This window comes from Anolis sagrei, chromosome 2, assembly GCF_037176765.1.
Source record: "Anolis sagrei isolate rAnoSag1 chromosome 2, rAnoSag1.mat, whole genome shotgun sequence".
NCBI lineage: Eukaryota > Metazoa > Chordata > Lepidosauria > Squamata > Dactyloidae > Anolis > Anolis sagrei.
Window position 1 is genome coordinate 39624119 of NC_090022.1, and position 24541 is coordinate 39648659.

The following is a 24541-nucleotide window of genomic DNA, read 5'->3' on the forward strand; positions in this document are numbered from 1 at the left end:
ACAACAATCCTCCTCCTTTGCACTTGGCAGTTTCCTCCTATCTAATCAATCAAAGTAGAGAGGTTATGCTTAATTATTTTATTCTTCACCTTCACCTTCTTTTCAAGTTAACAGAGATATTACTATATGCATGAAGAACAGAAAACACCAGTGATTAACATGTATGGTTTACCACATGACTTTGTAACAACTGGAACATAATTCACACATTCTGTCTCCCGATCTGCATGGATTCCAAATGAAGGAGCAACTTGCACACCTTACAGCTTTAAATGGAGATGACACATTTAAAAAATCTACATTTATCAAGAGCAATAAAGAGTGGACATCTAGAAACATGGGGCAGACAAAGATGCTTCCCGTGTACACTACATTTCAGTTTAGTTTCTCTCTTTCATACACTTGCCCATGCTTCTTCCTGTACCCTTTCATATTAAACAAAAGATAAAAAATACCTCAAGAAATCTAATGCATATTGTTTTATAAAATTTAGAGCTGCCATCATTTTAACAGACAATTTCCAAATCCTATTCAGGAAGTGACATGCACATAGAAAGTGAATATCTAGACCATCCAGAACTAAACAAAGACTTTTCCCTGTAAGGTGTTTTTCATAGATGAGATTAAATGTAATTACATTTAATTTTATAATAAACCCATACAATCACTGGAGGTGTGTGTTTGCAGGTACCTTTTATTGTTTTTCATCATGTAATTGTGTGCTTCGTTGCTTTTTGACTCATTTTTCCTTATTGTGGGAGGTGTTATAACTTTGGATAAACCACTTGTCCGGGTATAAGATTTGGCCGTGCCTTTATATTGAACATTGTACTGTCCAAAACAACCCAAGAAAACCTTCTTTTATAGCTGTTATATTAGAAAACAAAGGCAAAAGAAAATATGCTATTTGTGGTAAATAAAAAAGATGATCATTATTGACTTAAAGCCTATCAAAGAACATGGAAAGCCCTTGAGGTTTGACTACACACAGAAATGTGAGCTTTTCATTGCTTTTTCTTCTTCTTTTAAATCCTAACCTCATTCATCCTTATAGTAATGTAATGTTTTCCTTGTTTATGAATGTGAAATGAATGATCAGAAAAAATGCCACTTGAGCCCTAGTTTACAAAAACAAACAAACAGCTGTACTGTTGTTGCAAAAGCGCAATTCCATAAAACCACCTGACATTGCTGTTTAGAACTGTTTAGAACTCCACAGGCAAAGATCACAAAAATTGCACTGTTTTCTTCAGCCATATAGAGACAGGGAGCAAACAGTATGCTTTGCATGCATATTTTGACCAAGGACCTTATCACACACACCAGAGGAAACACCTGGTTTAACTTGATACATACAGAATACCTACCCACCTCATCACAATGTGACCTCCTCTTCTTTTTAGGCGTTTCTCCACTTTACGGGTTTGTTGCCACCATTTCACCTGGTCATGCGCCTGATCAGGGTGTATGCCAGTAATCTTCAGATCGTCATGCAATGTGTTCAGCCAGCGTTGCTTCAGTCATCTCTTTGGTCTCTTCCCAGGTACTTCTAAGTCAAGAGCAATCTTGTGAATTGATTTGTCTTCACCTTGGAGAGTGTAACCATACCATCTGAGGCATCAGTCTTGTAGTTTGTCAGCAATTAGGGCAATGCCAAAGCATTGCTGGATGTCATCATTGCAGATGTGATCAAGGTGTGTGACACTAGCTGTAAATCGTAGCATTCTCATCTCTGTAACATCGAGGCAGCTTTCTGCTTCCTTTGTTGCCAGCCAACATTTGGCTCCCTATATTGCGGCAGGCATTGCAACAGTTTGATAGATTTTTGATTTCAGGTGATCAGGCATTTTCCTGCTGCAGAGTACACCTGTTACCAAATACCAATTCACCTAAGCCCCATTAATCTATGCAGTGACTTCATCAAAAAGGCTGCCATCTGAAGTTATCACTGATCTGAGGTACTTGAAGGTGTTGACTTTTGGGGGATCCACACTGTCCGTTTGGATGGTACCAGTCTTCTCCTCGTTGGTTGTGAGGTACTCCGTCTTTATGACATTGAGAAGACTGAATTGCACCAACTGGTCACACCATGCTTGCACGTGACGTTCAAATAATTGATGTTGGACATCCTATACCCAAAGCCACCATGACAGTTGTATCCATTCCACCTCGAGCCGACATGACCATTTAAGTCTCCCAACAACAATGTCTCCTGGTGGTACATCTGTGATCTTCTCATGCAGCAGTGTCCAGAAATTGTCCTTAACCTGTTCAGTACATCCAGTCTGAGGAGCATAGGCCAAAAAGATGTCACACGGCCGTTCTTCAGTGACGATAACATAAATTGGTCGTCATACCACTGCACTTCAGCTATAAAGTTGTGGAATGCCTGCAGAACAGTTATTCCCACACAGCTTGTGGTCCTTGTGCTCCCATTGTAGATGATTTTAAAACTATGACCATGTGATGTAACATTGATGGTCCTGCATCAGCCGGCCCTTCACATAAATAGGCCTGTCGCCTAAGTATCGATGTTAAGCTCACCCTGACAGTTACTGGGAAGTCTCCTGTGGACTCACCACATTTTTTCTTCATGTATCTAATAAATGAGTCAAAGGTACATTATTTTGGTAAGTCAAAGGTGCATTATTTCATTAGATACTAGATCTCTTCTTCATGTATCTAATAAAATAATGCACCTTTGACTTATCAAACTGATGTTTTCCCACTATACCCCCCCCCCTTTTTTATAGATCTTTCACAATGATGCAAGATGTCCCAATGGAGAAATATAAAAACGTATTTTTGGAGCGGCAGAACTGTGCAGGTCTGAATCTTCAAAAATATGTTTTAAATGGAACCAATCATAGGGAAGCAAAATTTAGGGGGGGGGGGGGAATCTGCCATTATAGTACTAAAACAAATTCAATACAGGAACCACAACAAATGGGAAGCACAGTCTCTTTGTGGTCTTTAAAGCACTTTTAAAAATGGGAAACTCATGGTCTGCTAAACCACTTCAAGTTATGCAAAACCACGATATGTTAATTCACTTCTTTCAGTGGGAAACCCACAATCTTTTAACAGATGGTACACCTGTAGACAGGTGTACCATCTCATGTCAAATACAGTACCTAGAGTCAATTCCCACCTTTCTCACAAAAGTTGGAGTCGATTCCCACCTTCCTCACAAAAGGTATTGTCTGCAGATTCTTTGCCTATGATTTCCTAATGAAATGGACCATGCGTTATTTGATGGGACCCATAGGAACCGACATGCAAAGGAATATTTTACTATGTGATAAGGTCCTATGGTGAGATTCAAAAATATTTATGACAAGCACTCTTGTAACACATGTTATTCTGCAAGATCTTCCATTCAAATCCAAAAATGTAATTTACTATCCACTAGTAAAACTAATACTCGGTGATTTGTTTGCAAAGATTCTGAGGAACTGCAATAGTTTTGACTGATCTTGGAGGAAGACCATTCCATCAGTTGTGAAAGAAGGAAGCAAAAGCAACAACTGGCCATCCTCTCCTAAAGCCTAGACCAGGGGTCCTCAAACTAAGGCCCTCCAAGGTCTTTTACCCGGCCCTCGCTCAGGGTCAACCTAAGTCTGAAATGTCTTGAAAGCACACAACAACAACAACAACAATCCTATCTCATCAGCCAAAAGCCGGCCCACACTTCCCATTGAAATACTAATAAGTTTATATTTGCTAAAATTGTTCATTTTAATTATTGTATTGTTTTAAATTGGTTTTGCACCACAAATAAGATATGTGCAGTGTGCATAGGAATTAATTCATATTTTTTTTCAAATTATAATCCGGCCCTCCAACAGTTTGAGGGGCCGTGACCTGGCCCTCTGTTTAAAAAGTTTGAGGACCCCTGGCCTAGACTGTGGAGAGGAGGAGTTATACTGTTCTGGAATGAGCTCTCTGAAAATCTAACACCAAGGGGGATTGTCATCAGCTACTGAAGCCATTTTCATTACAGGTGACTGCATTTGAGAAGCTGGACAGCACTTACAACCTTTCTTGGACAGATGTAGCTTGCCTCTAACACATGTGCCTCTGTAACGTCTACAACAGATTAACACTCAACTTGGACAAGGTACAGAATTTCCCAGAAACATCAGTTGAGTTATTGAGTGAAACTGGTACATGGACTATATTTCTTCAAGGTTATACTGCTCATTGATTTCTAGTTACAACATTAAAAAAAAAACCTTAAACAGCCTTGGGACTAGGGATTTTAAATACTAACACACAAGTCAGCTTCTACCTTGCCAGTCTTCTTCAGATTCTCCCTTCCATATCCCCTCTTAAGTTATGTAATTGAAAGGACACCTCCTGAAAGGCTTGCTGGAAGTTTATTTATTTATTTATTTACAGAATGTATGCTGTACTTCTCACCCTGTGAGAAGGGGGAGGGGCTGTCGCTCCATCCTCTATGACGAAGAAGGGATCCCAGACTTCCTTTGATCGCTGGCATTTTTTCTGGTATTTCTTTTATGGTGCATAAAATACCCCCCTGCTTAAGCGGTGCCTAATTTCTCTACTCACAGCTCACAGCTGTTTTTGAACTGCTTAGGTGGACAGTAAGCTGAGCTGAAAGTCGGGTGCTCACTCCGACCCGGACTTCAAACTGCCAACCTTTCAGTTGCTAAGATCTATTGCTGCTGGTGATTAACCAGCTGTGCTAAAGCACTGCCCCTTTATTTCAAAGCCAAAAAGAACCATATCTAGTCTAGTCTAGCAGTTCTGGCAAGTTTGGAGGCATCTTTTCTGCCAAACAATAAAAACAATAAGCATGTTAGTTGTGACTTGAAGTCCATTTCCAGTTCTGAACAAGATGAACTGTGTGGTGGGCAGGCTAAAACCACAAATTGCCACTCCAAGGGGCTTCCAAAAGAGTCAGTTAGCCTCTTACATTAATCAGTAAATAGACAATTCAATGAAGCTGACTTTTTAAAACTCCAATAACAAAGTAGTAGCGTACTGTGTAAAAGATATAAAGCTTACAAAAAGTTCCAGAACTGATTGAAACTCACTCAAGCGAAAGCAAGAATATTAGTCGGTTAATAAGGCTCCTCTTAACCTCTATCCCATTGCCAGTAACCACTCTCTGCATAGTAACACAAGAAAAGGTTAATTTTTTATCTGGAATTCTTTTGTTATTTGTTTTAAAATAAAAACACATTCTCTTCATAGCAGTGTGTGCTAGTTGTGCTTCTCGAGAGAGGCTCTACTTGCATTCTAAAATGGTACTTCTCAACAAAGCTGCACTTTTTTTCTAAGGAACCAATCCATTCACAGACATTTGACTTCCACCCTGTTTACCATTGTTAGAATATCTTCATATTCCATTTGTCTTGCTAAAAATGCTCCTCTAATATACCCCTGTAAAATTCAGAAATGTAGATTCAATTGAAACGTCATAAAAGCCAAGGAAGTATATGTGGGCTGCAATGACTTGTCTAACTGTACCCATTTCCTTAATAAATATATCTTAAAATAGCCTCCCAGTGATACATTTGCAATAGAACATAAAAATAACACTGGATTCAAACTATTAAATAGGTAATTTCACAGAACTACATATAAACTGAATGAAGCTCTTTAAACTTTATTTTATAAGAACGTAATGCTTTTAACCATCATATGCTTTTTCTGTTGGTATTACGGCATTTAGAACAGTAAATCATTAACATAACCTTGACATCCAATCACCTTACTAACAAACATAGTCATGCATAACTGAAATCCCAGTAGGATATCTGATTTAATACATAGGTAAGTTAAAAGGAATTTAAATAGATAGTATTTCACTTTGATAATATCTAGGATCTATGCACTTAAAATGTTTTTTGTATTACAATTCTAAGGATCCTACAATTCTAAGGATACTATACAGTTAACGAAGTAATTTTCCTAAGCACTGTGCAAAACTTGAGAATTACACATTGCTAAAACAAGATCATAACTTACATTGTGCTTAAAATTTAAATCTTGGAAAATAGAAAAGCCAGAACAAAAAGTTTTAGCGTTAGAAATTTTGTTCAAATTATAATGGAATCAGAAATATGTTATCAAGTTTTAAAGACTGTTCTATCTGTGTGACATAAATTAATCAGTGCAGCACAGGTAAACAGTTGTCATTATATGGATTATGTGCAGATGAAATTGGAAGCTGTATTGTCGAAGGTTTTCATGGCCAGAATCAATGGGTTGCTGTGAGTTTTTCGGGCTGTATGGCCATGTTCCAGCGGCATTCTCTCCTAACGTTTCGCTTGGCTGGCATCTTCAGAGGCTCTTTTGGCAGTGAGGTCAACAGCTTCTTTTTCATGTTTGTCTTTGTTAAATTTATTTTTTATTTTTTATTCATTTGGTGAGGAACGGGGAAAGTGCATATACAGACACATTGCAGAAAGTAAACTGAATATATCAGCCCATTCTAACTAGATCAGAAAGGCTGAATTGGTGCATTTATTCAACTACATCTGTTGGTTGGACAGGGAGCCACAGCATGTGTGTATGTGCCATTCACTTGTAGCTGCTCCATTATTTTTTTCCATTGGGTTTTCTTAGGCAATAAATATTTAAATGTGGTTTTTACCAATTTCTTCTTCTGAAATGTGTTCATTTGTTCAGTCATTTCCGACTCTTTGTGACCTCATGGACCAGCCCACGCCAGAGCTCCCTGTCGGCCGTCACCACCCCCAGCTCCTTCAAGGTCAGTCCAGTCACTTCAAAGATGCCATTCATTCATCTTGCCCTTGGTCGGCCCCTCTTCCTTTTTCCTTCCTTTTTCCCCAGCATAATTGTCTTCTCTAAGCTTTCCTTTCTTCTCATGATGTGGCCAAAGTACTTCATCTCTGCCTCTACTATCCTTCCCTCCAACGAGCAGTTGGGCTTTATTTCCTGAAGTATGGACTGGTTGGATCTTCCCGCAGTCCAAGGCACCCTCAGAACTTTCCTCCAGCACCAAAGTTCAAAAGCATCTATCTTCCTTCACTCAGCCTTCCCTATAGTCTAGCTCTCACATCCGTAGGTGACTACGGTGAATTCTGAAATGCCGTAACTGATATTGATAGTGTCCCATTCAATTACTAACCTGGGCTGACTTTGCTTAGCTTCCAAGATCAGACAGAATTTGGCATCTTTATCTGCACAGAAACTGTTTCTACCTAAAAGACTGGGCCAGTCATTTTCTTCCTTTCTAATCAATGTAGCAAACTTAAGATAAATACTGATAGACAATGCACTGCAAAAGTTCCTTGCTAACCATTTTTATACTTCAGGAATGTAAGAATTTCTTTCCATTCTAGGCCAGTTTCCAGAAAATAACTGATATCAGGGATGGGAAATTGGGCTAGGGTATTCAACACTACCCCACTAGGCCATAAACCATGCAAAAACCAAAATCAGAAATCACATGATGTCATTTCTATTCCATTTTCATCCGGTTTTCTACCTTGTTTACATTTTTGGAAGGTTTTGGAAGCTGTGACCATGAAACCATGAATATTACAGATCCTAGAACCAGGTTGGAGTCATCCTCTCTTGTGTGTATGAGCACAGCTCAGGCATCAATCTGGTTCGTGAGGTTGTCAAGTGATTGGATCCGGATTCAATTGGCTTCCTACTCGGCTGCTTTCATCCCACATTAAGTAGACACTATAGACTTGCCCATAATCTGAAGCATATTACTTCACCACCTGGATTTTCTACCATTTAACATTTAAAAAGCAAGCACAGAAATTAGATTCAAACCTTCATTTGGGCTGTTTGAAGTAAATTCAAGACATTAGCCATGTATACCACCTCAATATAGTACATGGCATGTGTCTCTGAAACCCGGGATCTTACAACTGTGGTACAGGCTCACCAACTTCTGAGCAACTGTTGATTAAACACTCATTACAAAGGGGCAGCTACCAAAAGTCCATGCCACCAACACAATCCAAAAAGGCAAAGAAAACAAATCTCCAACATGTGGCGTACAATGATGCGGTTGCCATGGTAAATATTCATTTTTCAAGAGAAGTGTTAAATCTTGTATCAGAAGTCAGATCGGCTGCCAAGACACATTTTCACAAGTAAGGGAATTTTTGTCTTTTCAGAATGGAACCATTTTTCAGTTGACACTGATTTTTCCCTAAAATAAATTCTTCTGCAACTAAGCCAATCACACTTGAGTGAGTCCAAAAAAATAAAAATGAATTAAGTCTATTCCACTACATAATTGTCAACAGTTTTTGTGTGTGCATGCAAATGCTTTGGGAGTTATTTAGAAAACTCAATATTCTGATGCTAATAAATATTTAAATAGCTACCTCCAAAAAATAGACTTTAATTGCAGCATGGAAAGTCATTCAGATTATAATAAGAAGACAAAGCACTCTTAAAAGAGTTGGTGTTTCCTGGCCAAGTTTCTTCAATAAATGTAAAATTAAATCCCTGACACTAATATACAGCCACAAATGTCCATGTCGGAAAGGTGGACACAAAGAAGTAAACTGTTTGGCAGATTTCTAGGCAATTTGTATTCTTCGGGCAAGAACATTAAATGTGCATATTGATATTTCATCAGAAAATAGATGCAACACCCCCCCCCCCCGACTGTTGTCCTAACTAACACAAAATTTTGGATGTAACTGAACAAGTAATATGTTATATTCAACTTAAAGCTGAAGTACAAGTTGATAGGGATGCAACAACACCTATTAGAGTGTAACCCCAGACCTCCTTAACACATATTGGCTTAGAGAGAGGCTACCTCTTCAGCCATGTTGGTCCCATAATGAGAAAACTGAATACAATAATAGTCTACACCATTCATGACATACAGTAACACTATTCTAAAATTTGACTAATTTGGGTCCAAGGTAGCTGCAGTTCAATGTTCAGACACAACTTCTCTCATCTAGAATCTGAGGATGAAGTCCAGTTATATCTATAATTTGTGCACGTGTAAGGGTGTAATATAGCTCAAGCGTTTATTGAAACATCAAATGTGTGCCTTGCCTAGTCACAGCTAACAGAAACTCCTATACTGTATTTTTATTTTTCATATTGCTCCTCAGAATATTTAAAATGTATTACTCTAACTCCCACAGTCTTATAGGTTAATTTATTACTACAGGAATGACAATAATACTGACAATTACAAGCTGCTACTGCACATGTACAATAATGTTTTTTTTTATTTTTTTAAAGTAAAAAAGAATGTGTATCTGCATTACCATCATAATAACTACCACAGATTGACATGATATGATTGAGTATAATGGCTTCTGTGCAACCATTATGGTCGATCAGCAAATAATATACTTTTGCAGTTGTCTAACTACATATTTACACATGTCAGCTCTCATACACTTCAGTGACAGAATTTAAAAGAAATGCAGTAAAAAAAATCCCATAAGAACAAACAACTACAGTATATGATATTGTATTGAAATGCGGGGAAAAGTATGCATTTGTCTACCATATAAAATTATGAAATTCTACATTTAAGGCCAAATCGATAAAGAAAGGAGGTCTTTACATTTTTACAAGGTATATTTTTTGGGCACATTGTACATTTTGGACAGCTTTACTGCCTCAAAAGGAGTGTCTAGATCAGTGTCTAGATCAAGGGAAGCTATGGTGGCTCTCTAGTCTTCTTTGATCCACACCTGGAATACTGTATCCAATTCTGAGCATCACCGTTTAAAAGAGATATTGACAAGCTGGAAAGTGTCCAGAGGAGGACAACCAAAATGATCAAACGTCTGGAGAACTTGGCCTATGAGAAGCGGCTTAAAGAGCTGGGCATGTTTAGGCTGCAGAAGAGAAGGCTGAGAGGAGACATGATGCCCATGTATAAATATGTGAAAGGATGTCATAAAAAGGAGGGAGTAGGCTTGTTTTCTGTTACCATGGAGACTAGGACTTGGAGCAATGGGTTCAAATTACAGGAAAGGAGATTCCACCTGAACATTGGAAGAACTTCCTGGCCGTACAAACTGTTCAGCAGTGGAACTCTTTGCCTCGTAGTCTGGTGGAAGCTCCTTCCTTGGAGGATTTTAAACAGAGGCTGGATAGCCATCTTTCAGGACTTCTTTTATTGTGCTTTTCATGTGTGGCAGGGGATTGGACTAGATGACCCATGTGTTTCTTCCAACTATTATTCTATGATTCTATGAAATAAATCTGAAAGCCTAAAAGTGTCAATATAGATACTTCTAGCGGACAGCTTTGAAACATTACTTTCTGGGACAGTGGCTTCCAGAATTGTCCAGCTAGACATGGCAAAGCTGTCTGGTACATTCCAGGACCCACAACCCCAAAAAGCAAGATTTGAAAGCGATGATCTAGGGGAGCTCCCCAAGTTCACGAGGTCTATAAGTGTGACTCCAAACAGTATGACAGGTTTTGGAAAAACTTCTTCAGTCAGTCCACAAGGATTCATATTTCTATATATGTCAGCTCCTGCTTGGTTTTTACAATTGCTTTCCAATTCTAGCATGCGATTTTGATTTAAGAGTATCTTCTAAAAGAAGACCAGTTCTGTGAACATGGAATGGATACCAAAAGGGCTGACTATGCTGAAAACTTTTGGTAAGGGTTATTACCTTCTAATTCAAAGCATAGTTCCATATTCCTAGTTTATGAAATGTCAGACCACAAATTTGTAGATTACCCACCTTCAGAAGTAGCACTGATGACACATTCATACTTGAATGCTATATGGCAAGTGCCCATGATAGCTCAAGAATCTTAAAACTCTTTCAATTGTTGGAAGAGCATGTAATGTTTCTGTGCAAATAACATGGAAGGCATTACAGCCAGTATTAACAAAGGTTTTGCTGGCAAACAGTCCAGAGCTAACTCTTTCCACATGGATTATAAGCAATACTTAAAGCTCTTCAAGAAGGGAGTATTAATGGAAGGTAATGGGGAAGACTCTGCATTTCCCTCCACCCAGGATGTAATACTGCTGTCAAGGTTTAATGAATGTGGCCTTGTACGAACATTATACATTTACAACCCATGCTTTCCTAGTTATGTAGATCTTTAGAACATCCATCTGAGAGTTTATTATATAACTTGGATGAAAAGGGCCACTTCTGGATAGTGGAAGCCAAAAACACACATTGCCAAGGAACACATTTGATAGAAATAGGAGAATCAAAACATATGCTGCCTTCTTCAGGGACAGAAAACATAGCTTCTATGACTTTTACTCTGGCCACGTGGATCTTTTCTTCTCCATGAACATCCTTAGGCAATACTCACCTGGATAAACTAACCAAGTTGAACCTAAACACAGACAGCAGGGATTCCCCAAACTGATACCTGTAATTTCAGCGCCTAAAAGAAGTGGCACTGTATTTCGATCATAGTAGTTATTACTACTGGATGTATTCTTTTAAAACCTGTTTGGGAATTACATTCCTTCCTCTGATTATAGCTACCTATATGGCAAAGGATAACCCATGCCCACCTAAAATGAATGCATGTTCCTCAGAGTTTCCTAAGTGCTGTCTTTTATTATGACCCACTGCTTCTAAAAAAGCAATAAACCTGGGGTGGAGGTGTGTCAGGACTCTGAATTATTACTTGAACATTGTTTGAGGGCTTAATCCTTTTGTAAAAGTGTTCTTTGGAGGTAGACTGACTTCAGGGGACTATGTCGATCCTGGCTGCCATGTTTCCATCTGGTTGCCAGAAGAGACCATTTCTAATATGTCATTTCCTTGATATTCACTTCCTCCTGGTACTTCAAGGCTGGCAAAAATTCACTTTCCCTTGGCTTGTTGTAGGTTTTTCAGGCTATATGGCCATGTTCTAGAAGCATTCTCTCCTGATGTTTTGTCCACATTTATGGCAGGCATCCTCAGAGGTTGTGAGGTCTGTTAGAAACTAGGAAAATTGGGTTTATATATCTCTGGAAAGTTCAGGTTGGGAGAAAGAACTGTTGTCTGTTGGAGCTAGGTGTGAATGTTTCAATTGGCCACCCTGATTAGCATTTGATGGCCTGACAGTTTTTAGGTGTGGTGTGTTACTGCCTGGGGGAATCTTTTGTTGAGAGGTGATTAGCTGTTCCTGATTGTTTCTTGTCTGGAGTTCCCCCGCGTTTGAGTCTTTTTCTTTATTTACTGTTTGAATTTTAGAGTTTTTTTTAATACTGGTAGCCAGATTTTGTTCATTTTCATAGCTTCTTCCTTTCTGTTGAAATTGTCCTTACAACCTCTAAGGATTCTTTCCATAGATGCAGGCAAAATGTCAGAAGAGAATGCTTCTAGAACATGGCCATATTGCCCGAAAAACCTACAACAACCCAGTGATTCCAACCATGAAAGCCTTCGACAATTCACTTTCCCTTCTTCCTGCTTGACTGTTGGGAGTACAGTCAAGCAGGGCATAGAAAGGGGGGGGGGGGGGGCAGTGGGAGTCCTATAGGTTAATTCTACTGCCACTGATAAAATACTACATGTTAATGGCAGTAAGCAAGCTTTTCCCTCTCTCCTGTTGTTCCCTTTCAGCTACGACAATACAAAATTAAAAAACCTAAACAGAAGTAAAGAAAAATCTCAAGTAAACAGACTTGTTTCTTCTTAAAAGATTCTGGGTCACATAGCAATTCTGAGATTTGACAAAAAATGTGTGTTCCTTCATTAGTATCAGTTGAAAGCTTGTGACTGCAACACCCTTTCCTCTAAAGAGAATGCATGCATTTTTATACAGGCAGATACTTACTGCCTTTTAAACTCAGCTGCTGAGGTTCAGAACAATTAGTTAAATGTAACATTCTGATAATGCATTTAAAACATACTTCATTTAAAACACGTTTCATTTAAAGCTTAACCTGATGCATATAATCATATACTGAAAGCATCCACGATACATTACAGGTGACTAATACACAATTCTATTAAAGTAACATTAAAAGGAGTCCCAGGTTGCACCCTAATACAAAGATCACTCTTCTTTAATAATGTGCCAACCGTTTGGCCTTCCATATGTCCATCATATTTCTGCATGTAAAAGCATTCAAACGTCTTAACTCAGATCATAGTCCTGGATTCATTCAGCTATGCAATTTTATATTTTCAGTAACATTTAACCTTATTTTGTGGTCTTGGAGGTACAGTGGCTGGAATGTCACTGGAAGGTGGTGTAAAGAAGCTCCTCATCACATCTGTACTGTTTTTTCCCACTTTCTTTTCCAGCAATATTATCTCAAGTCTCATACTCACATTTTCCCACCAGTAAATTTTTACTTTCTATATTTTATAGTCAGTATAATGTCAGCACAAAATCATATGGCTTTTGCACCTGAATGTATCAAGTACTAGCTCATGTAATCAGGACTTTACACCCTATTAAAGAGGGAGAAAGACAATAACTGGGTTGCTATGAGTTTTCTGGGCTATACAGCCATATTCCAGAAGCATTAAGCATTTAAGACAACAAATGTCTTAAAGCAAAAAGGTATTGTCACTGATCTATCTATCTCACAGAGAGGAAGTACTCTAGAAAAAATTGGCCATCTGCAAAACATCGCTGCTGTACTGAAAGCATACCCACACTGAGTGGAGTGTGCCTCAATCCCTTTAAGAACAGTCAAAGAACTATGAACATACACAATATTTATTGTGTTTTTGTTGTTATAATTAATATGTCTATTGCTGTTTTCTTTTTGTTTATGTATCATGATTTGCTGATTTGTTGGTTGATGAATTTTGTTGTCTTGATTGGTTGAGTATTTATTTATTTATTTATTTACAGTATTCATATACCGCTTTTCTCATCCCTAGTGGGACTCAAAGCGGTTTACACATAGCTGGCAAAATTCATTGCCTTACATTGGACACTGACACGATGCCAATCCGTAACAGTTACAATAAGAAAACCAACAATAAGCATAAATCATAATTAAACAGTACATAAGCAATCATTAAAACAATAAATAATAAAAAAAACTGTCTCGCCAGTCGTATTGCCATTCCAGTCAATGTCCCTCTAAAACTCTACATACATCTACTGTCCGAAGGCCTGGTCCCAAAACCATGATTTTAATTTCTTTCTAAAAGCCATGAGGGAGGTAGCAGATCTTACCTCATTTGGGAGTGTGTTCCAAATAATAATACACCAATGCATTATTATTAGTAGTAGTAGTATGTATACTGTATTTTTTGGTTGTAAACTGCCTCGAATCCCTTTGTAGAGAGCGGGTGAAAAATAAATAAAGATGATGATGATGATGATGATGATGATGATGATGATGATTTGAAACACAACAAGATGAGTCCACAAAAGACAAGATCACTCTGCTGGCTGTTGTATTCGATCACACGTTGGACACTTCCCAAGTATCTAGGACTGTGTGATGTATCGGTGCATAATGCATGCAGATCCCAGTAAGGTGGCCTTTTGCAGCTGGCAGATGTTAATTTTATCAGTGCCAGTTGTGTTTAAGTGCAGACCAAGGTCTTTAGGCACTGCACCCAGTGTGCCAATCACCACTGGAACCACCTTGACTGGCTTGTGCCGGTCTTTGCAGTTCGATCTTTAAATCCTCATATTATGTCAGCTTTTCCTGTTGTTTCTCTTCAATCCTGCTGTCACCTGGGATTGCAACACTGACAATCCATACTTTGTTTTTCAACATGATCGTGAGGTCAGGAGTACTGTGCTCCAAAACTCTGTCTGTCTGAATTCAAAAGTCCCAGAGGAGTTTGACGTGTTCATTTTCTGTAACTTTTTCTGGCTTGTGATCCCACCAGTTCTTTGTCGCAGGCAGATGGTATTTGTGGCACAGGTTCCAATGAATCATCTGAGCAGCGGTGTTATGCCTCTGCTTGTAGTCTATCTGCGCAATCTTATTATTATTATTATTATTATTATTATTATTTATTGACACAAAAGCACAGTATGTCACAGCAAACGAGATCTATATGCTGGATTTCATATCACCAGCATATAGAACTCGTTTGCTGTGACATACTGTGCTTTTGTGTCAATAATAATAAAATTATTATTATTATTATTATTATTATTATTATTATTATTATTATTATTCTAATCATCTAGTAGACCAGTGGTTCTCAACCTGTGGGTCTCCAGATGTTTTGGCCTTCAACTCCCAGAAATCCTAACAGCTGGAAAACTGGCTGGGATTTCTGGGAGTTGTAGGCCAAAACACCTGGGGGCCCACAGGTTGAGAACCACTGTAGAAGACAACCTCCACTGTCCTTTAGTATGTAAGTTTGAGAAATGATAAAAAAAGGAAATATGACTAATTAAAATCCCTTAACCTTTCCATATAAAATACACACATCCAACCTATGCAATATTTTTCTCTTTTAGTGATCATGGCTAAAAAGGAACATGTTCCTGAGATCAATGAAAGGTTGAATTCACCATAGGAATGAAATAATCCTAAAATCCCAAAATCCCGAACGTCCACTTCCTGGTAGGCAATTAAGGAAATTTAGACCATGGTCAGAGATACTCATCACCACAGCCAAAGCTTCTTGTTTCCAAAACTCATGTGTGCTTGGCTCTACCAAGTGAAGCATTACTGCAGGCCCATGCTGCCTCTACACATAAGGGGCCCCCACATGTGATCCACAATAAGGGTAGGTTTGGCTGTGGCAGGCAAAAGTGCTGCCCTCTTCTGTGAGACATGGAGGGCTAGCTCCCCCACTTAGTGTGGAGAAATTGATTGACAGGTCTTAAATCCTACCTTTGAAGTGCAAGGGAGGAGCAAGATCTACTGTATTTCCTCCCCACACTGCAGGAAACCCCACAGGTTAGTTTTTATTTTGCCTATCTTTAGTACTGTACAATTCCATTAGGAACATTATCGAACAAATGTAAAATAATTGGTTACTTTGGGAGATGAATAAGAGAAAGAGAGAAAAGGGGAAGGGGAGCGGTAATTACAATCTGTAATTAATGGGAGCATCCTCCCAGTCCCTATGAAACCAACAAGCCTCCTGTTACAGCTTCTGAAAAAATATGTAAACATATTTTGCACAAAGATATGAAATACACTTCTACACATGAAAAAGAAATGCTGAAAGAGTACAAAAGATTTCTTTTGTTTGATTACATGTGACACTTTGGGACTTTCAACTCCTTAAAGACATGAGTGTTGTGGAAACAATTCTCACAGTTAATCTATGTACGAGGTTGCACACTTCACACTGCCCAATGAATCCAGATCCACCTACAGTGCACAAACTTATCTATAGAATCTGTCACCTTCAGCAGAATTCATTAAAATAATGTTCTATTTCCCTTTCTTAATGTAATTCTTTTAATTGAAATTTAATCTTACTGCATTATTTGGTAGATTTTTAATTGACATTTGTGGTAATTAATTGGTAAGCATTACAGCTTTGTCTGAAGAATTTAAAACAAAATTTGACATAGAGATTGGCTAGCCACTGCTGAGAACTGCCTGCTGGGAACGTTTCATCATTCTTTCAGCCCGTCCTGCTGATCATAGGTTAAGAGAGATGATGGACTCTTTCTTACAGTCAAGAATTACATTACTAATATATTCCATTACCACCACGCAAATGTCATGTTAATTTCTGATCATCATCAAGTCAGACAATGGTTTCCACACTGGCAACTAGCCAATTAGTTATGTGGGAAAATATTCAGCCAATTATGTTACTTGAATTAGGTTAAGGGCTCAAGAGAAAGCAAATAAATGCTTTGAAACTACTTCAGATATACAATCTAAATTGACATTGTCTCCATGTGCAATGCAGGACATTATACAATATGATAGGCAGCTGCCAACATTGATAACTATGTATGAAATCTCCCTTTTTTTATTATTGCAGCTAGATCAGTATTTCCACACACACACACCCGCCCCAGTATTTGGTTCATTGTATTAGGAGTGAAATCACAATAGCTAGGATCAAGCACACCAAGCGTATAAAACACATAAGCCAGTATATATTAAATTGTTAAAATTGCATCTTTCGCCTGAAAAAAGTTTTAGGAAGAAGTTTTAAAATGAACAAAATTTACTTTTATTACTCTCATTGTCCAAAGAAACAGGAGACCACTAACTGCTTCCCAATTACCAGCGCAAAAGTGATCGGCATTTACACAATCCAGAACAAAGAATCTGTCTCTTGTTTGTGATATCCACTGTAGATATTGTATTAGGGCACAGATTTGTGTTTCTATCACAAATATTCATATGACAATATAAGAAAATAGGTTAAGTCTATTTTTCATGCGAAAAATACATGAAAAGAAGACTCATTTCAGGTCTAATGCTTCTTTTAGTTTTTACATAACTTTTTACTACTTAGTATTAGAACAGTGGTTCTCAACCTGTGGGTCCCCAGGTGTTTTGGCCTACAACGCCCAGAAACCCCAGCCAATTTACCAGCTGTTAGAATTTCTGGGAGTTGAAGGCCAAAACATCTGGTGATCTGCAGGTTGAGAACCACTGTACTAGAGGAAAGCTGAAAAGAGTTAATACATGATGTTTATATGTGTTTTTCAAAGGAAGTGTGAGACATTATTCTGTTTTACTATCTGTGGTCTGGACACAATTTGTGCTTTGGGTACTGCATTCAAGCAATGTGTTCAATTGCTGTGGGCACACAAATGTTCAGATCAGGGGGAAATGAGCAAAGTGGTGATGAACACCATCCTATGAAAGCAACATCCATCCCATAGAAGAAGGCACAGATCAAACATGGAGGAGGGAATGGAGGGAAACATGGAAGGATGAGATCTACAGATGCAGACTTGATAGATATGGACTTCCTATTCATTAGTAAAAAAAAAAATATAGAGAATATAGTCTATTTTTGTCTTGTCTATTTTTAAAATTTATTTGCAGCAGGGGAGTACGTGTCTTCTACTTTTACTAAAATAGTACTGATTATTTTCTATTACTTCCATGCAATTTGTTATTCATGTTTACTGGCATGAGGCCACTAGGATGTGCTCTGGAATTATATTCAGAATTAAGTTTCTTTTGCAGTAAATCACAGTGGCGGCAAGACATATGATCACGATTCATAACACAAAAACTAGGAGAAAGAGTGACTACTTTTAAAAACTCAACTACTATTTTTTTAAAAATCCAAATTTGAACCCACAAAATTCCATAATGGCATTGCTGCATTCAATAAGAGCCCTTTCCCCACACTTTACTCCCAGTTTCCTTAGTAAGGCGGCAACAGTGCCGAAAACTACTTGGAGAGCATGTCACTGGGGAGGGACCTCCAGGTTGGTTGCTCAGTGAAACCATGTTAGGAATGCTTCTGAGGTGGTTCCGGGATATTCTGTGTTGCCACCATGCACGTCCAACCCAGTGCCCCTGATGTCAGATGAAGCTCGAATTATTGGTCATGTAGAAAGGCCCTAATAACTCCCAATTGATTTCTATGGCTGTATGAGGATGAGATTCTTGACTTTTAAGTTTTAAGTGTAAGGTATGTAATGTAAAGTTTTAAATGTAATGTGCACATGAATATTTAAATGTAATGTATTGCATATGTATATTGTAAACCGCTCTGAGCCTTCGGGGAGTGGCGGTATATAAAAATTGATAAGTGGGATGCCTTTTCTAATTAATTCAGATTGCCAGCCATGGGTGAAGGTTACTTTATTTGACCTGTCATCTCCTTCTAGGCTCCCTCGCAGTTCCTTACATGAAGAAATGACCACTTGGTCTATAGATAGAATGAAATGGTTTGTGAATCAAATGCAGATGCTGTGAAAAAAAAAATAAATAAATAGTCCGATGCTTAAATCACTGGACCACACTACCTCTCCATCCACAAATCTATGAGATGTCAAATTACATTTTGGCTACATTTAATGTAATTTAACTTAATTTAATTTAAATGGCAAATGTTCTAAATTCTTAAAAAACAAACAGAAAAAAATTCTTTTGCAAGAATTATTGTGAGTTCCTAGGAAAAGATTCTTAAATGAGGTCACACACATACATTCTTGACTCACCAGGTTCAGTTGCAGGTATTACACATTTTCCTTCATGGCTGGTGAAGTCTTGCAAGGGACTAACCCTGTTTCATCTCTGGCATATTCACAAGCAGGGCTGCAGACTGCTGAAATGAGAAAAAAAAAAAACCTCTCTGTCATAGTGTTTCATGGATTGGTTTCCTTCATAAGAAGTCAATAGTTCTCAAAGACAGGGCAAAATAACCATTATAGTATTATTATAAACGGAACTAGTGTCTAAAATGACTTCAAAATCACCCACCCTATATATAGGCCAGGTCCAGATTAAATTGGCTGCCACAGAAGCCAATATGAAAAGGCCAAACAGTGATTTCCATGGGAGCGAAGTCTGGATAGAATCCAATATACAATGAATATTCCTTATCAGAAATGTTTGGGACCAGAGGTGTTTTGGATTTCAGATTAGATATCCTGGAGATGTGACCTAACTCTAAATACAAAATTCATTGATGATTCATGTTCAATTTGTACACATAAACTAAATGTAATTTTATACATTGTTGTTAACCATTTTGTATATGTGTATACTGAACCATATACTGAAAAAATGTTGGCTCACTAAACCTTTGAAGAAAAGATTACACATAACAATTTATTTAAAAGTGCTTCAAAAGCAAGTGTTCAACCAACAAAATACAGATTCAGATCTGTACTATTTTATGCATGTATTTATTTCATTTATATCCCACTTTTCTCCAATTTGTGAGCCCAAGGGGCTAACATACAACAATTAAAAAGGCCTTAAATAGCAATCCACTTTAAAACATTACTTTAAAATAGTTAAAATAAATTTAAACCTATTAAATAATAATAATAGTAATAATAATAGTAATAATAATAATACATTGACAAAATCACGATCTGTCAATTGCAAAAGGCCACCTTACTTGGATCTGTGCGCATTATTCGAAAATACATCACAGATTTTGTAATATGAAATCTGGCATATATTTCTCGTTTGCTATGACATACTGTGTTTTTGTGTCAGTAAAATAATAATAACAATTTTATTTTTGTGCCCTGCCTCCATCTCCGCGAAGGGACTCCGCGTGGCTTACATATGGCATAATGTGTCCAAAACAACACATAAACATACAATGCAATAAAAGATTAAACCAACAGCATATAAAACAATAGTTTAAGCTTAAAACAGGACCCAATAACTTATGGAGAGAACTGTCATAAAAATGGCCAACTGTATACAGGAACAAGGGAATAGGATAGTGCAAGTTGTCGCTCATAAAGTAGGGCATGGGACAAAAGTGCAGTGCTGTGTCGTTAATTGCAGACCATTGGGCTAGACATTTGCAAAGGTTTGTCCATGCATTCAGGTTTTCAATTCCTTCCAGAAGGAGGATAGTGTGGAGGCCTACCTAATCTCTCTAGGGAGGACGTTCCAAAGTCAGGGGGCCACCACCAAGAAAGACCTCTCCCTTGTCCCCACCAGCCGTGCCTGTGACGATGTTTAAACAGAGACATCGTCCACTCCCTATATATTACAAACCACACCCCGGTTGCACTAACTTTGCTGTTTTCCCTTTAAAATGTACCAACAAGTATAAATAAATCATAGTAACACTTTACTTTCTTTCCTATCCATAGGAAAAGTGATCACTTCAGTATGTTATCAATAGAATTTTATCATTCATTAAGAGGCATAAACACAAGTGGGACTACAAGGTGATTTTCTCTATAAGCATAAAACAATGCCAGTCCCCTCCAAAATCAGCTCCAACAAACAAGTAGAAAGGAAATTAGACATTCTGTCCTCAAAATGACTGGAAACATAGTATTGCCAGTTTCTATATCACAGGGCAAACTTCTGATTTACATACAAAAAGTAGGCCTACCTACTTGATAAATACAATTCATCTTGTCAATTCTGAAAGTTTGTTTAAAACAACAGGCAACTAAATGGAGCAGGTGGAATCCCAAATCAGATTTAAGTGCATGTCTGGGAATCAGTCCTCAAAAACAACAAGTGCGTTCAAACATGTTAGGAGATGATCAAATATAGCTTATTTTCTTGTTTACTTGCCATTTTCAACAATCCCCACTTTGTCAAAATGTCTACAGGGAACCTGAGCAGAGCAGCTGGCAGTTCCCCGAGGTCGATGCATCAGGTTGTTTACAAAACAGCCCTACCATCAGGCAACAAAACAAAACATTACAGTACAACTTTTTGCACCTGCTCCTTCTACAAAAGTCAACCCTGCATTTAAACCTTATGCATATGCAAATTATTTTTAGTCACTGCCCATTAGTGGCACTGCCTGTACATAAACAAACTTGAATATTGTTTTTGAAAAAAGCTTTAAGTGCCTGGTAGGGAATTTAACCCTTCTAGTACCTTGTTGCTTATAGGAATCTGAAACAATGATTTCCTGGAATCATGGAGTTGGAAGAGACCCCAAGAGCCATCCAGTCCAATCCCCTACCATGGAGAAATGCACCATCAAAGCACTCCCGACTGATGGCCACCCAGTCTCTATTTTAAAAACCTCCGAAGAAGGAGACTCCACCACACTCCAAGACAGCACATTTCATTGCCAAATAGCTCCTACTTATAGCACAATAGTTTGGAAATTAAAGTACACCTAAAACCTCATGATGCTCTTTTATCTACAGTTTTCTACAAAGATGCATAAGATAATTTCTATTATCACTAAAACTTTCTTTCTTTTCCATTAAAAAAGAATGCAAAGATGGTTTTGGACAAAGGAAGGATAGGAAAACATCCACACTTCATGTAATACTCCTAAATGGGAGTATTACATTGAAGGGCCAACATCTGAGTTGAGGAGGCATAGGAACTGTACTACTCTGAAGAAATCCGTATTGATGTATATTACAAGGTTTTGCTTGCACCATTCATGTAGTTTCTATGGCCAGGCAAGGAGGTTAAGGATGCATCTACACTGCAGAATGAATGCAGTGTGGCACCACCGCCATGGCTCAATGATATGGAATCATAGGAGTTGTAGTTTTTCCAGATCTATCAAAGTGTGCTGGTGCCTCACCAAACTACAATTCTCATGATTCTATAGCATTGAGCATTGGCAGTTAAAAGTAATGTCAAACTGCATTAATTCTACAGTGCAGCTGAATCCTAAGGGGAGGAATAATCCCAAATATTACACTAAATCAATGTGGAAGTTGCTGCAGAGCATTCTTTATATGATTAAAAACAAATTCAATGACATTGTGAGGTTCTCAGATACAATTTAAAAAAGCAATCAAGACAACAGTGAATTAAGTTTTGCCCATGGAATGCAACCATCAGGCTCATTAAATTAAGAGAAACATGGTAAGTCAACATTTGTCTCAGTTCCATTGATTTCTTGATCAATCAATCAACTTATTTATACCCCAACTTTTCCACAAAAGCAGAAGTCAAAGTGCCTCCTATTGGAAATAATAACTGCATGCAGACCAGTGTTCCCAAAAACACAGCTGGTAAATACTTTATAGGACAATGTAACACATGCTCAGTTAGGTTACCTCTGAAATAAACATGGCTGAACATGACCAATTTGATAATGCCTATAAATAGCCACCCTCTGACAAACTCAAAGTCTGTATTCAACCAGCCGTTGCTAATCAATCCACAGTTATCAAGGGTGGGTGACAAAGGTTATCAAATCAAAACCTACGCAGCATATTGCCTGAGGGATTGCTGCTCTCAATAAGTGTGAAACTGGCCTAGAACAGCTAATACTGGAAATTCCATAAACCTTTTAAAGTACAATGTGTTTTTCTGATATCAGCATTTCATGCTTAACATGATTTAATTGCATCACTATTATTTTCACTGAGAAACACATTCAGTAGAAAACTGATAGGTAAATGATTCCAAGACAGCCACTCAAAAGAGACCAAAAAAAATTAGAAAGAAATAAGCCATTAAAATGTGATATCTCTTGCCTACTTAAAGTTTGAATAACAGACTGATAGAAAAAGCTATTAATTATAAATAAGTATATCAGGTTTTAATGCAGATTACAACTCTGCTTTTTATGTTATTGTTATTATTAGCCGACATTTTATTCCTAGTATCAAAAACTTGAAAGGGAGAAATTAGCTTCATAAACATTAAGTGGTAAAACAGAAAAGTGCTGAAACAATGATTTCACAAGTATTCAGAATGTTATCCACTTATCTTTCCTCTTCCTATTAAAACCTAAATGGGTTTCCCAAAGTACAGGGGCAAAAGAACCTCAATACCTGGACCTCTCCTGCTGGAAGATGGGTCCTGGAGTACTTTTTAGCATCATGGCCGAACGTGAATAGCTGTCCAGTAACATGAAAGGGTTTGTTCATATTAGTGAACCTAGTTGGGTAAGTCTTGCATTTGGCTTTACAGTTTGACACTGGGAAAAGATATAAATGTTGGGAATGGACTGAGGGAGTGAATTTCTTCAATGTTACTTACCTGCTGATACATTTATCATAGCTAATAGTCAAGGGGGACAGGTTGTACTTGCACAAATTGATTTTATCTGGGAGGCTTTTTTGGTACTACAGGTAGTCCCCAAGTTACAAACATCCAACTTACAAAATGACTCATAGTTAAGAACTGGGGTGAGACTACAGGAAGTGAGAGCAATCTACCCCTCAGAAGGGAAATTCACTCCTGAAAGGGTTATCATGGGGGAAAGATGTCTTCACTGAAGCTTTATCACCAATCCTTGTTCTCACAACATGGTAATTTTTTCAAAATTCAAGTATCACAGGGACAGAAAGTGAGGGGAAATCCTCTGAATAGGAGAATGGACAGTAAACCAAAAATTACAGGGGTGTTAACCCTTCTCTATGATACCCAAAATTTATTCATTCATTCATTCATTCATTCATTCATTCATTTATTTTTGACTGGAGTTATACTTTAAAAAGTACCTGTTCTGACTTACATACAAATTCAACTAAAGAACATACCTAACTTGAGGACTGCCTGTATATGAACGTTGGGAGTTCATTTTCCACGGGTCTCCTCATATATCCAACAATGGGGACTGAATTTGAATGCCAGCTGAGGGATGGTCTGAGTAGAGTTTGAGGGTCCAGTTTTACCACTAAGGACCTCATCACATGGATGATGTTCAGCGTTATGATCCGCCAGCCTCCTTGGTAAATCTGGGTGGCAGCAGGGCCGCAGTAGGGCAATGTCAGCACCCCGGCCACCAGTTAATGCTTCCCCATCCCACATGGAAAAGCATCACCGCATGGCTTGATTTCACCACAGCCCTGTTGTTCTTTACAAAACACAGGGAAGCTTCCGTGTTGGTGGCAGCAGAATCCCACCACTCTGCCAGCCCAGTTCACCCACAAAGTCACTCTATGTCATCTGATTGGTAGCATGGGCTCCATGGGTAAAATGGGGCAGAAGCTTCCCAGGATGCTTTTTTTTTTTTTTTTGCCCCATGTGATAAGGCTGTAGGAGGGGATTACTGAACCCTATCAGCAAAAAGACTGGAATACTTTGCTGCTTTTTAACCATGTGCTGAAT

General features: G+C 38.1%; 1 protein-coding gene across 9 annotated transcripts in view; it reads right to left on the bottom strand.

Moving 5' to 3' along the window:
• FOXP1 (forkhead box P1) overlaps window positions 1-24541 on the bottom strand; it is a 612918-nt gene that overhangs the window by 502773 nt on the left and 85604 nt on the right. For 8 of the 9 annotated variants that reach the window (XM_067463468.1, XM_060766354.2, XM_060766356.2 and 5 more), the window contains one exon: window positions 19015-19121. The gene's annotated coding sequence lies outside the window, so the exon portion shown is untranslated. The remainder of the gene's footprint in view (window positions 1-19014; window positions 19122-24541) is intronic. The other variant, XM_060766355.2, reaches the window with a different exon arrangement.